Below are 14,593 nucleotides of genomic sequence, written 5' to 3' on the forward strand. Positions count from 1 at the left end.
GTAGCTTAAATCTTACGTATCCACGATGATAGAAATCATTCTGAGATTGATGAAGAACAAATTAATAAATTACATTGAACAATTCGGCCAGTGCGATATACAAGGCTTTAAACACATAAGCTACTGAATAGCAAAGAGTTCGAATCAAACTACCTATCTTTCAGTATGGCTATAAATGTTAAATGCATTATTTACAAGAAATTAAAACTTTGACAATCATTTCAAATAATTGTATATAAATAGGTATAAAGAATAAGAATGTTTTTAAATAAGTACGAAAGTTAGAGTAAAAAAGCTAGAGAAATTTGACATTTGCTATCAAAGTATTTTTTTCTCAGGATCATGTTTTAATTAAAAATTAAAGCGAATAGGATCCTTAAACGAGATGATAACTGAGGATCGATGTATTCTATATGTATATAATATATATATATATATATATATATATATATATATATATATACATTAGAGAAAAAAAGATAAGATGAACTCCAAGAAATTTAGCTAAAAAGAACAGGCCTCGTATGTCTATAATTGTTCTTATACACCTATATTAAATGCCACAAAAAATTAATTAAGATACCATAAGATTTCAAGCTTAGCGCGGAGTAGAGCTAAAGACTTTAAGAATATTTAAGGCAAAAAGTATACATTGGATAAGTGGAAACCTAGAAAATCATTTTAAATAATCCCGTATATTCGTAAAAGTTTAATGTAGAAACTTGTATTTTTTATCTTATAAGCTGCAACACAGACTTTTGCATAACGCTGTATAAGGCATAAAGCATAAAGTAAAAAAATTAATTAATCACAGTATGAAATGAAGGATTTTGATTGTGGTTGATTTTCTTATGCCTTGTTTCTGGTGCACAAATAAAAACGGAATCCGCGACATTGCGAAGAAAAAGGAGAAACACAAGCTAGAATTAAAAACAGAAGATATACCAGAAATTTCTGGTATCAAAAAAGAAACGTAAGCTGAAGTGGATTCAGATCTCATATCGAAGAAAAAAAGAAGAAAAAGAAGGAATCAATTGAATTTGAAGAGGCAGCATCTGTAGAAATTGAGGAAAAATATAAAACAGCATCTGTAAAAACTGAAGAAATATTTGAAAGAGATGTTTTAGTTGAAGCTGGAACAAGTGAAGGTAACTATAAAAATAAAAATGCACATACAAGTTTTCGAATAAATATCGAATATAGTAGTTGATTAGATAGAAAATTCTCCTTGTTCTATATTGTGTTCTAGACTATGTTTTTTCTTTTTCTATGTTTCTTTCTTTTCGATACAGTAACCGACTTTATTTCCATTTGCGATTCTTTTTCCTTCATTTCCTCCTTGATCTGTTCAGAACTCGTACTGTATTTCTTTTTCTTCTTTTTAAGCATCTCGTTTTCCTTTGTTTCAATCTCTTCGATTAATGGCCTCTTCTTAGTCGTTAGTGTTGAGTTTATAGATGTTGAATACTGCATGTATTCGTTTTTAACTTGATATTTTTCAAATTTGGCCTTTGCTTTGGCAGTGCCACTTATCCGACGAATATTTCCTTTTTCAAGCACTCTTAACCGTACCTCCAATTTCACTTTGTGTTCCGCGCCAAGTTCGAAGCTTACAGTATCTCTCAATGCATCAACTCTTGTTGCTAAAGATGCTTTTGCTGCCAACATTCTGGATATTTTACCCTTGTTTTTGTTTGAGGATTGTCCGACAAGTTGTGAATGATAGATCAAACCATAAGTGTATTCTTCGATTTAACAGCACGGAACAGTGCCTTTTCTGCACCGAGAATTTGTAAAGTAGATGCTGGACATTTAGCAAGACTTGTCAGAGAACCGGCCTTAGATATTAGACGTGCACCGATCAGATCGCCGACAAGAATTGTCAGGTTTGACGCTAATACCATCATCCTAGCTGTGCTATCTTTAGATAATCGCACAGTTGGGATCGGTATTGATGAAGCTCAAATACACATAAGCATTGCACGTGTTGTATTTCGAGATCTCTGAGCCATTGAGGTTTCCGCAGCCTCCTTCACTCTCTCCTCGACTTCCTCTGTCAGAATGGGTGCATTCAGTACTACGTTCGCTCAGTGAGCGCTCAGTGAGCGGTCGTAGTACTGAATCGTAGTACTGAATCTAGTACGTATCTGATAGATCACATTTGATAGCGTTCTCTCGTTGACCAAGTATATGCATCATCTTTATGTATTGAAGATTGTCAGTCACGATTTTGCCTAGCTCAGAAAAGTGCCAGTCGTATCACTCGCGCGCTCGCATTATATAATTGTTGAGCTCTTTATCCAGCTCATCCAGCAAGCACACTGCGTGTATTATCATAGTGTCACCTTGTCAGGTGAGAATTTCAGCTTGTACCTGGACAGACTGTGCACCAGGCCCAGCGTCATGGCCGTCCTCTCCTTCTCGGTCACCCCACTTATCAAACTGTCCCATTGACTTCTGATCTCATCAACTCCTGCACTACCGTGATGCTTACACAGGATAATTTCAGCTTATCCTTGATGGCACAATCCAGTTTGGCATCGGCTACCGCCAACTGTTCATGGGCCTCGATGCAGCAGTTCCTGAGCGTTTTCTTCAAAGATTTTGATAACTTGCTGTTTACAAGCGCCGTAGTGGCACATAATGCTTCAGTGGTGTCTTCAAACTTGTGAAAGTACGTAATTAAAAGTAATTTAAGTTTATAAAGCAAAAAATACATAAGAACTATAATATATCAATAAAATAGTACAACTGAGGCTATAAGAAGTAATAGGTATTTGTTTCTTATTGCTACACAAAACATACATATTTCACTTTAAGTACAAAAAGTGTACACTAGCGCAGCTAAAAAAAATAGTCTTAGAATATAGATTCTTGAAAGAAAAACTTACAATCTACTGGCGGCTTCAGGACTCTCAAAGTCCTTGTGAAGATTTTCCGACAGGGCGAGTTTGTTTTCATCTAGAACCTACAAGCAAATTGTCATTTAAATTTATAATATACAGTGCTCTCAAAGATTTGCACATTTCGGCCCGATTCCGGTGCGTTATCGCCGAGCCGCCGGGCGTTCACGTGACACTCTGGCTCAGGAGCGTCCCTGTAGCTTAAACATGCGGAAGTTGTATCTTACATTATTAGAGAATATTTTTCTTGCAAAGTAATTTTTATTTCCTTAAAAAAATCAAATACTAAATTTTCTAAAACATTTTGTCATAATAATTCTTGCCTACCAGAAACTATTCAATAATTGTTATAAATTTACATCGAGAAGTTTCTAGAATAACATTTTTTGTCATAATAATTCTTGCCTATCAGAAACCATTCAATAATTGTTAAATTTACATCGAAAAGATTCTATCAGACTTATAAAATCTCATCAAATAACTAAGATTCTATACCGCAATAATTATTTTCTTCTGTAAGCGAATATAATTATCATTTTAAAATGATAAAATTATATTCGCTTATAGAAGAAAATAGTTATTGCGATATAGAATCCTCGTTACTTGAGACTGTATAAGACTTCGTATGGAAAACACGGAATTTCCAGATTCATGTATCCTGACTTCAATCTTCGCAAGTCTGTTATAGAAACTTCTCGATATAAATTTTTATAACAATTATTGAATGATAGGCAAGAATTATCATGACAAAATGTTTTAGAAAAGTTAGTATTTGATTTTTTTGAGAACATTATTAAAAATTATTTTGCAAGAAAAATATTTTTTAATAATGTAAAGTACGATCTTCGCACGTTTAAGTTACAAAATGCTCCTGAGCCAGAGCGCTCATGTGAACGCCCGGCGGTTCGGCCGCCGAGCCTCGAGCAATAGTGAAGGTAGCTCGCCGGATCGAAATGTGCAAATCTTTGCGAGCATTGATATACAATATGTAATATTATCAGGGAATGGAAGTAACTCATTATTTATAACGAAGTTACAGTTACAAATTACTTTTTTTGGTAACCTTACTGGTTATTTTTTTTCTTTGGTAACTGTAACGGTAACGAAGTTACATTTTTTTGATAATAATAACGAATTTTACAGTTACTTTTATCGTTACTTTGCACATGATTGGACACGATACGACACAAGCCACTTACACTGTAAAAAGATTTTTTTACATATATAATAGATATAAAATAGATTACATGATTAGTCCTGTATAAAAAAATCATACAATTTTACAGAAATTATATAAGTCCACAAAAATTATGTAAATTTTATTATGTAAATATATCTTATTTTATATTGAAAATCATGTAAATAACAAGATATTTAAAATATTTTCTGTAATTATCCAAATTTTAGTAATATTACGTAATATAATTGTTAATGCTTAGTTTTAATTTCGAGTCTTGAGAGCGCACGAGGCAGCATAGTGGTAGAGAGCCTATAATCAAAGTGGCTCCATACGAGAGATGACATCATGTTTTAGCGAAATTCTGCGAGAGAGAAAGAGATATACCGTTTCAGTCTATCCAACAGACTGTCAGTTTTAGGATTAGGTGCAACAGCATTGAACGACATAGATACATAAAGGTACATTGATAAAAATAAAATTATCAAAATTATTTTAGAAATATGGTTGGATATACAATATCGTTTTGTAACAATTCATTAAAAAGAGGATATGTTATGAAAATAATTCCGAAAGACACAGAACGTCGAATGAATTGGTTAAAGAGTATAAATGGCAAATATAAAAATTGGACACCGTCAAAAAATTCATCTGTATGTGAAGTAAAGTAATTTATTCTTTATAAATAATGTATTTAAAATATTAAAATAAAAATGTAACATAAAATATACACAGATTAATTATAATATTAGGTGTACAAATAAGTTTCCGCCGTTTTTTATCGAAAATTAAACATTTATTGTGAAAGAACGATACATAATGTTTTATTGATGTAAGTCAAAATGTAAGTGCAAATTCTTTTTGCGTTTGGCACGAATCTTCATTCAATAATGCTTCCAATTCCACGTCTTCAACACTTTCGGCCTTCCGCTACGTTCTTTGTCTTCGACATTAAATTCGCCGTTCTTAAATTTTTGAAACCATTCACGACAACTTCTCTCACTTAAGGCAGCCTCACCATATGCTTCTACAAGCAATCGATGAACCTCAGTTGCAGATTTCTTTAAATTAAAGAAGTAAATCAAAAGTTCCCGCAAATGACGCTTATTCGGCTCAAAACTCGGCATTTTCGCACAAAAAAAAATATATTATATGATGCTGATACAAAATCGCTAGTATTTCAAGATTATGTTGTTGATAGATGTCCAACCTTACGATATAATGTTTTACATCAGACAATTTTAGCCATAGCTTGCTAGTGGCGTCGTCTTTTGTCAAACGGCCGAAACTTATTTGTACACCTATATCTGAAGACACGGTAGTGTCTTGGCACTAAGTACATGTATAGTCATCACATTGATTACGAATTTAATTCTTTCTCTTTTTGTCGTAATCTTTATAAAATGGTATATACATATACAATATTTTTCTGAATTTTTGATTTCTTTTATATTATTACAGATGCACATTTTGCTCCTAAAATGTGGGAACAGAGAATGGATAATAAACTAGCGCATTTAATAGCGCAAATAAATAGTGCAATAAATAACGTTTTGTATAAAGTAATGTGCAATATTACAAAATGTACAATATTGCAATAGTACAAAATAAATGAAATTTTATAATAAATAATATACGTTAAAGTTTCATTATTTTATATACAATATTATATATATTATTATTTTATATATAATATTTACTTATTATTATTTTTTAATTTGTCATAATTTTTGAGCATTTTTTAGCATGAATTCAAAATTTAAAAAATTGGAGGGAATGTTTAAAACATGGTGGACCAATCACAAGTGATACCCGTATGGCGTCACTCTGATGTCTCTACATAGTAAAAGACACGTCTCTCTCCAAAGGATTTCTGAGACTCTAGCCGCTCGCCATGTTCGCTTCTTCTTCTTCTTCTTCAAGGCACAGAGAGCGACCTCTCCTTATTATTTTCTATTACCGTGTTTAAAAGGGATTATCTTTACTTTGTAATATTATTACTAACGTTTATATTAAAACAAATAAAGCAATCAAATCAGTAACAATAACATAAATTTTTCGTGTATTCCTGTTAAATGTATAATAATATATATATATATATATATATATATATATATATATATATATATAATTATACATTTTATATAATATATATATATAATTATATATTTTATATTATATATATATATATATATATTGAGTAAGAGAATAAGTTTCCGCTCATTGCAGAAAGATGTCATTAGTAGCATTGCTCGTGTGTTCGATAGAATGGCAAGACATGTTTTTGAAAGGCGTGTGTCCAAACTTTTGAGTCCAATAGATGGCATTCGTTTGAAGCGTAACAAAGAGTAACTTTTTTTGCGTTGAAGATGTCGGAATTTATTCCAAAAAAGCAATAGTTGCGGGAAGTTTTACTCCATTATTTTATTTTAAAGAAAAGTGCTGCGGAAACGCATCGTTTGCTCGTAGATATTTATGGTGAGCATGCTCTATCGAAAACTAGTTGTAAAGAATGGTTTCGGCGATTCAACAGTGGTGATTTTAACGTGCGTGACAAAGAACGCGAAGGGACACCGAAAAAAGTTGAAGATGCAGAATTGCAAGCATTACTCGAAGAAGATTCGTGTTTATCGCTCAATAGGTTGGCAAAAGAGTTAAATGTTGATAGATCCACTGTTGAAAAACGTCTACATGCAATGGGAATGGTGCAAAAAGAAGGAAATTGGGTGCCATACAAATTGAAAGAGAGAGACATGGAAAGACATTTGGTCATCTGCGAGATGCTTCGTCAATGACAACAAAGGAAGGGTTTTCTACATCGTATCGTAACTGGCGATGAAAAATGGATCTACTACGATAACCCTAAACGCTTGAAGGCATGGGTGATGCCAGGTGAACCAGGTCCATCAACGCCAAAACGAAATATCCATGCTTCGAAGATTATGTTGTGCATCTGGGATCAAAGAGGTATTATATATTATGAGCTGCTCAAACCGTCCGAAACTACTGGCGATCGTTATCGGCTACAATTGATACGTTTAAACTAAGCTTTGAAAGAAAAACGACCGGAATGGCACAATAGACACAACAAGCTGATTCTGTTACATGACAACGCTAGGCCATATGTTGCAAAACCGGTCAAGAAATACTTGGAAGGAGTAAAGTGAGAAATTCTGCCCCACACGTATTCGGACATTGCTCTTTCAGATTTCCATTTGTTCCGATCCATGCAGTCGGCCCTTTCTGGAGAATGATTCAATTCTTATGAAGATATCAAAAAATGGCTTGATGAATGGATCGCTTCAAAAGAATCAGATTTTTTCATTCGAGGAATCCGTTTATTATCGGAAAGGTGGGAGAAAGTTGTCACTTCCGAAGGAACATATTTTGAATAAACTCACTTATATAGATTTGTTTAAATAAACACATCTTTTTCATTTAAAAAAGGCGGAAACTTATTCCCATACCCAATATATATATATATATATATATATATATATATATATATATATATATACGCGAAATGTATTGTCATATTATCATTCCTGTAACTACACATACACATTGTAATTGTACTTCCACAATCTGCTTAGTTACAAACCATGAAATTATTTTTATTTGCATATTGCAAATTTACAACTATGTTTACAACTATTATAGTGGGTCTCAAAATTATCTATTGTAGTTGTAATTTTACACAATTTTTTACAGTGCATAGCGCTTGAGAGAGCCCCTAGTCCGTCCGCTGTGATTGGCGGTCATAGAAAATAACGGAAAGTTACTTTCTCAAGTCAATGGTAACTGTAACGAGTTACTTTTCAAAATCGGTAACTAGTAACAATAACTTATTACTTTTTCTATTCTGTAACAAGTAATTGTAACTTGTTACTTTTAAAAAGTAACTTTCCATTCCCTGAATATTATATATTACATATTAAATAATTTCATTGTATACTCCTATTGGGAAATAAAATGAGGCCAACACGTGCTCATTCACTTAAGTTAGGAAGTCCGGCATTTCTGACAAATTCGAAATTACCTTGAATATCGCGTAATCCATTGACATCTCGAACAGCACCAACATGATTGCAGAATTTTCTTTACAACTTAACGATCGTAATAATCAATTTTATACAATTTTTCCCTGGTAAAAAATGTCTCTGAAAATTTCGTTGAAAATGCCTGAAATCATTTTTCAGAGATTTTTAGTGACATTCAGAGACTTTTTCAAAGAAATTGAGGGATTATCAGAGAATTCTTCAAAAGTCATTTTCAAGTGTCTAAAAGTCTCTGAATTTTGCTGAAACTCGATAATTCAGTAATGTTTTTGTAGGTAGAATTTTCATGGTTTCTCACTTTTCAGAGATTATCATCGAATTATCCGAAAGTCATTTCCAAGTGTCTAAAAGTTTCTGAATTTCACTGAAACTCGAGAATTTAGTGGTGTCTCTGAAGATAGACTTTTCACGACTTTTCACTTTTCGGAAATTTTCAGCAAATTTTCTGAAAATCATTTCAAATGTCTAAAATTCCTCGAATTTTGTTGCAATTAGGAAATTTAGTGATATTTCTGAAGATAGAATTTTAATAGTATCTTTATTTTCAAAGGCTTTCAGAGGATTCCTTTGAAAATCATTTTCAAGGGTCTGAATGTTCCTGAATTTCATGCAAATTCAATGATATCTCTGAAACTTAAATAGATATAAATAACACGTTTTATCAGTTGAAGAAGTGGGGGGGGGGGGGAGTATAGTACGTAATGTAGAAAACTTATAATCCAGAGGTCCTAGATTAGAATCTCATTAGGTAAGTGTATTTTTCAAAATAATTTCGGGTAAAATCATTATATATATCTTGTATGGAACTTCTGTTAAATAAAGAAACAAAATTTATAAGTCTTAAAATATAAATTTTTTTTAAGAATCACATTGAAAATGTCTGAAAAATTCTAAAAATCTATATTGAATCTATATCTGAATATATTGTAAAAAATTTTATGAAAATCTTTATGAAAATCTCACTGAAATATTCTGACAAATATCTAAATTTATATTGAAAAATTCTCTGAAAAGCTCTGCAACGTGTCCGAAAATATGGATATTTTCAGGAAAATTTTCAGACTTTTTTAGAAAAATTTTCGGAGAAATTCAGAGAAATTTTTTCACCAAGGTTATGCGAAAAACAAATAAATCTAACATCCACGCCATATTCACGCCAATCGCCGGAACCACTGTATAGGTTAATCTAGAACTGTGACCGATTGGAATTTCCAAGAGACGGCAACAAATTGTTCGTCAAAGTTTGTGCGTTACTTATGTTTCTAAGTAAATGTTATGACAATTCTTGTGCTCAGACCCTTACTTGACTCTTTAGTAGTTGTATTAGTATTAGTTTAGTATCTTATCGATATTTTAACAATGAGAGGGAGCTGTACCATGGCAATTTTTAATCAGTGTTAATATATTATAAATTTTAATTTATAAATTCAGTGTATTTAATGATATCGATACTTAATGAAAAAGAATATAATATAAAAACAAAACATTATATAATATATTAAATAAAAATTATGCATATTTTGCCAAAGAATCGTATATTATATCTAAACATTTTTTCATTATCTCTGGTGCCGTTTGCGTAACGTCAATTTCTCACAGTTGGCATCCTAATATGACAAAAACGCATCAATTTCATCTAGAACTGGAATAGGCGAAAGATTAATATTATAGATAAATAGTTATTGTTGCACAATGCGTTTGCAATTTTGTCTATTGTGCTGGCAAACTTTTCAGAATTACTATTCTTTCTTTTCTTGCGGGGCCTACCATCTATCAAAAAAGTAAATATTATGAACAATAAATCCCCAACAAACGAGAATGGATTGAAATGAATTGAAATGGATTCATATTTTCAGAAATATTGATTCAATATTAAAATGAACACTTTTCAATTTTGAATGCATTTTTATTCATTTATAAGAATTGCATAGAGCATATCTCTATGCCTTTCAATCTAGAAATATAATAATATTAGCTTTTTCTGTGCATCGTGAATAATACTCAATTCAGAATTGTGAATAAAAAGTACAGTTTTTTTAATTCAGTTAAATTAAATAATAATATCTGCAATTTCTGTGCAAACGTGATACTACTCAATTTAATATTCTGAATATGAAATGCAGTTTTTCAAATTTTTAATTGAATAAAAAAAAATTTTTATTTAAAAATGGACCATAAATGCTACTTAAATTATTCAAAATTATAAGTAGGAAATTTTTCATTTTAATCTATCTCTGGGAGTACAAATTAGTTCGGTCCTTTTTCCAAAAGATGGCTCCGACTGTTGTGAATGGTGACAGCTGATTTTGGCGTTTTCAGAGAGGTTAGACATCTGCTAATAATATTCAGTTTATATCGCTTTGAGTTTCATACAAAAACCTTGATTTTTACTGTGTTTGAAATGTCGAATTTTGTGTTAACCAAGCAGCATTTGCGGGAGGTACTAATTTTCTGCTTTAATTGGAAGAAAAGTGCAGCTGAATGTTTGTCGAAGTTTATGGTGACACTGCTCCAACTGATAAATCATATAGGGAATGGTTTCGACGTTTCAAGGATGGAGATTTCAGCGTTGAAGACAAGCCTCACTCTGGACAGCCAAAAAAATTCGAAGACAAAGAATTAGAGGCATTACTCGAAGAAGATCAGAGTCAAACGCAAGAGGAGCTTGCAGAATCATTGGGAGTAACTTAACAAGCCGTTTCTGCACGATTGAGAGCCATGGGAATAATTAAAAAACAAGGAAATTGAGTGCCTTATGAATTGAAACCGAGAGATGTTGAAAGGCGATTTTTCACTTGCGAACAGCTGATTCATAGACAACAAAGAAAAAGTTTTTTGCATCGGATTGTGACTGGAGATGAGAAGTGGATATTCTACGACAACCCCAAGAAGAAAAAATACTACGATAAGCTCGGTCAATCGTTGCCAATATCAACACCAAAGCCGAACATTCATGATTCGAAAATAATGCTCTGTATCTGGTGGGACTATAAGGGTGTTGTTTACTATGAGCTACTGAAACCTGAAGATTCCATTACGGGCGATCGGTATCGATTATATCGATACAATTGATTCGTTTGAGACGTGCATTGCGAGAAAAACGGCCGGAATACGAGCAAAGACATAATAAAGTTATTTTTCTTCATAACAACGCTCGGCCTCATGTCGCAAAAGTCGTAAAAAAATATTTGGAAACGCTCAAATGGGATGTTTTACCACACCCGCTATTCTCCGTCACATTGCTCCTTCTGATTACTGGTTGTTCCAAAGGATGCAGCACGATTTGGCAAGTCATCGGTTCACTTCTCCAAAATTGGATCGCCTCTAAAGACGAGTAATTTTTTCGAGATGGAATTCGAAAATTGCCTGAGAGATGGGAAAAAATAGTAGCCAGCGGTGGACAATACTTTAATTAATCTATTCATTCATTTTGTTTTAAAATAAATGCATTTTTGAACACAAAAAACGGACCGAACTAATTTGTACTCCCAACTAATTAAATTCAAAAACTTATTTTGTGACACACACGCCATTGACAACAGTAATGGTTGATCGAACTTTCTAGAAAATGCGAGCGCGCGCACGCGCATGCATCTCACTCGCATTTAATTAATGAGATATTAACGTTTAAAGATAGCCGAATATGCCGAATACTCCCGACCTATTATTTCCGAAAATATGGCCCACCGAGCGCGCGGGTCGCGAGGAGCGGGGCTTACCGTCGCGAGCATCTAAGCTCAAAGGGCGCGGCGCGCCTGTTAGGCCATTCCCGCTCCTCGCGGACCGCGCGCCGTGCGCACGGTGGGCCGTATCTTTGATAATTGTAAATCGAGCGGACGTGCGTATTCGGCTATCTTTAAACGTTAATATCTCGTTAATTATTGCGAGCATTACAAAATGGTAGAGGATTTTTCTACTCAATTTAGTTCACTCTACCTGCTCGGGACGAGTGGGGCCGTATATTCATGACACCCTGTATATATTAAAATATATTTTCTTATACGCGAATTTTAATATTGTATTATATTAAAGATGCGATAAAAATGGTAACTGTAATTAACAAATAATGTCCTGCCAAATAATCATTATTATAATAAGCAGTCTAGAAGATTTAGAATTCACACCCTCCTATAAATAGATTTGGAATTTTATGGATTGTTTTCTTTGCGGATAGATCTTATGAATTTACACGTGGCATCAGTATTAAGTTCGCTTTCCATTATAAAGATTATTCTTCTTTGTATTGGATGCTAACCAGCGTATTACAAGGTAAAGATAAATTAGTTAAATTTTATTATATAAATTTTAATGAATTTTATAATTGCAAGTTATTAATTAAAAGTAAATACAATTTATTTATTGTTAATATTTCATTCCGTTTATCGATATTACAGTAATAATTGGTTTGATACAATTTATTTTACCATACATATACAATATTTTCAACGCTTTCATATAATCCCGCATTTTTAATTTTTTGATTATGCTACTACGTAATAATATCATTTTTATTGTATTTTGAACAGTAGTATAATAGTGGCGGTTCAAACCTAACCATGGTCCTCTGAGGGGGGCGCGGGGCGCGGGTATACTCATAGGCGGGGGAGTAGGCGCGGGGAATACTGGTAGACGCGGTGAAGAGAGGGGTGGCGCGGGGAAGGGAGGGAAGGCGCGGGAAGCCTCGGTGCTATCAGTGTTTACTGATATGATGATACGTATCGCCATGGTGTCACGTATTATTGGGACCGCCGCCGCCACAGACCTCGCGTCCATCCTAAAGTGCGTTTCAGGCCATCATCCACTCCCTAAATGCGTGGCAATATTGTAACGCGAACAAGAAATATTAAAGAAATATTAAAGAAAAAAAGAAAAGAAAAAACCAATATAATAAAAAAAAATATTTTTATTTTCTCCACACCCTCACCCTTTCCGTCCTCTTCCTCCTCCTCCTCCACCTCCTCCCCATCTTCCGCTGAATTCTTAATCCTCTTCCTCTTCTTCTTCCTCCACTGGCTTCTCTTCCTCCTCCTCCTCCTCATCGTCCGCTGAGTTCTTATTCCTCTTCCTCCACAGCCTCATCGAAATTGTCGATGAGATGGTTGAATAATTGATCTACATGCAATTGAGTGAGTGAGATCAACTATAATATTATTCTGATAATAATCTCCTCTAAGAAAGAGGAGAAGGAGGAAGAGGAGGAGGAGGAAGCACTCTCCTCCACTTTTTGTTCTTTTTACATGTTATAGCTGCACAATAAAAAAATTATCACTTCACTTAATCACAGAAAATGTGCAACAATATTCTATCATTAACGCTAAATGGTAGAATATTGTTGCACGTTGGGGAAAAAAAATATCACTCACGTCTTAACACGTCTTGCGCGCGGACAAAGCAGGACAAAGACTGACATTGAGAATCGATCTTCGCCGTTGAGAAGCGAGCCTGCCTAGGATCTATAGGAGGGTGGGGGGCAGTTGTATATAAAACACTTCAGATCATAAGTGCTGTCACGAAAAGTTATCGCTATAGCGCATTGAGATATATAGGATGAATGGATGGGATGGGATGGGATGGATAGACGGATGGGAAGTAAAGAAAGTACATATATATAATGATATGAACAAAAAAAATTTTTTTATTCACATATTATTACATCATTTCTTTTTTACGTATTAAAAACTAAAGCCAATAGCTCGCAATCGACGAGCTGATGTTTGTTAAACATATCACTATCGCGTATATCGTTTTTGGACGCGATGTTGGAGAATCGCGTATACTTGACATCAACCGTATCGACGAGTCGGGTTAATCGTTCGAACGTTACATCGATACATTCGTCAAACTCAAACATACGTCGTAGCGTCGTTTCGGTCATCCTCATGTGTACGGACGAAGAATTGAAACGTACGAGCGTAGCATCGTTCAGCATGCAAATGCTGACAGTTAGCGGTCCAACACTTATAAAATTGTCCTTGTATTCATTTCGCAGCATCTTGTAAACATTCCATCGCTGCTCGTAGAGACCCTTCCACGTTTCGAGAGACAGCAGCAGTTAATGTCCGCGATGATCTCCCAGGGCGATCTCCACGTAACTCGGTGGACCAACGTTGATTCCAATTTCCAAAAATTTGTAGCCCGTAGTCGTCAGATCGTAACGTCTGCCCAATAAACGCATTTTGCGATGCTCCATGCTGTGTATATACATAATGTTAAAAAACTTCTTTCTTTTGTGTATAGAATGTTAAAACTTACATGTTATTGCAGTTCTTCTTCGTTTCGTACGATGTGTTGCTGTCTTCAGCGAAGTACATTTTTTTTTTCAACCGTTCGTACAAGCGAGTATCGCAAGACTAATTGCACCGCGTAAATTGCGATATATATAAAACTTCTAGAATCGAAGAGGGGGTGACACTCCCCTCTTTTTCTAAGAATTGCGAACCTGTCGCAACACGTTT

The 14,593-nt window shown here is 34.0% G+C and overlaps 2 pseudogenes; both read right to left on the minus strand.

Annotated features, from left to right (window-relative positions):
• Positions 1–499: 499 nt before the first annotated feature.
• On the minus strand, positions 500–3,020 carry LOC105152714 (nucleolar protein 58-like; annotated as a pseudogene).
• A 10,783-nt stretch (positions 3,021–13,803) lies between these two features.
• Positions 13,804–14,343, minus strand: LOC147907830 (uncharacterized; annotated as a pseudogene).
• Between the last annotated feature and the right edge of the window lie 250 nt (positions 14,344–14,593).

The sequence above is a fragment of the Acromyrmex echinatior genome, chromosome 12, assembly GCF_024713525.1.
Source record: "Acromyrmex echinatior isolate Ae372 chromosome 12, ASM2471352v2, whole genome shotgun sequence".
Classification (NCBI taxonomy): domain Eukaryota; kingdom Metazoa; phylum Arthropoda; class Insecta; order Hymenoptera; family Formicidae; genus Acromyrmex; species Acromyrmex echinatior.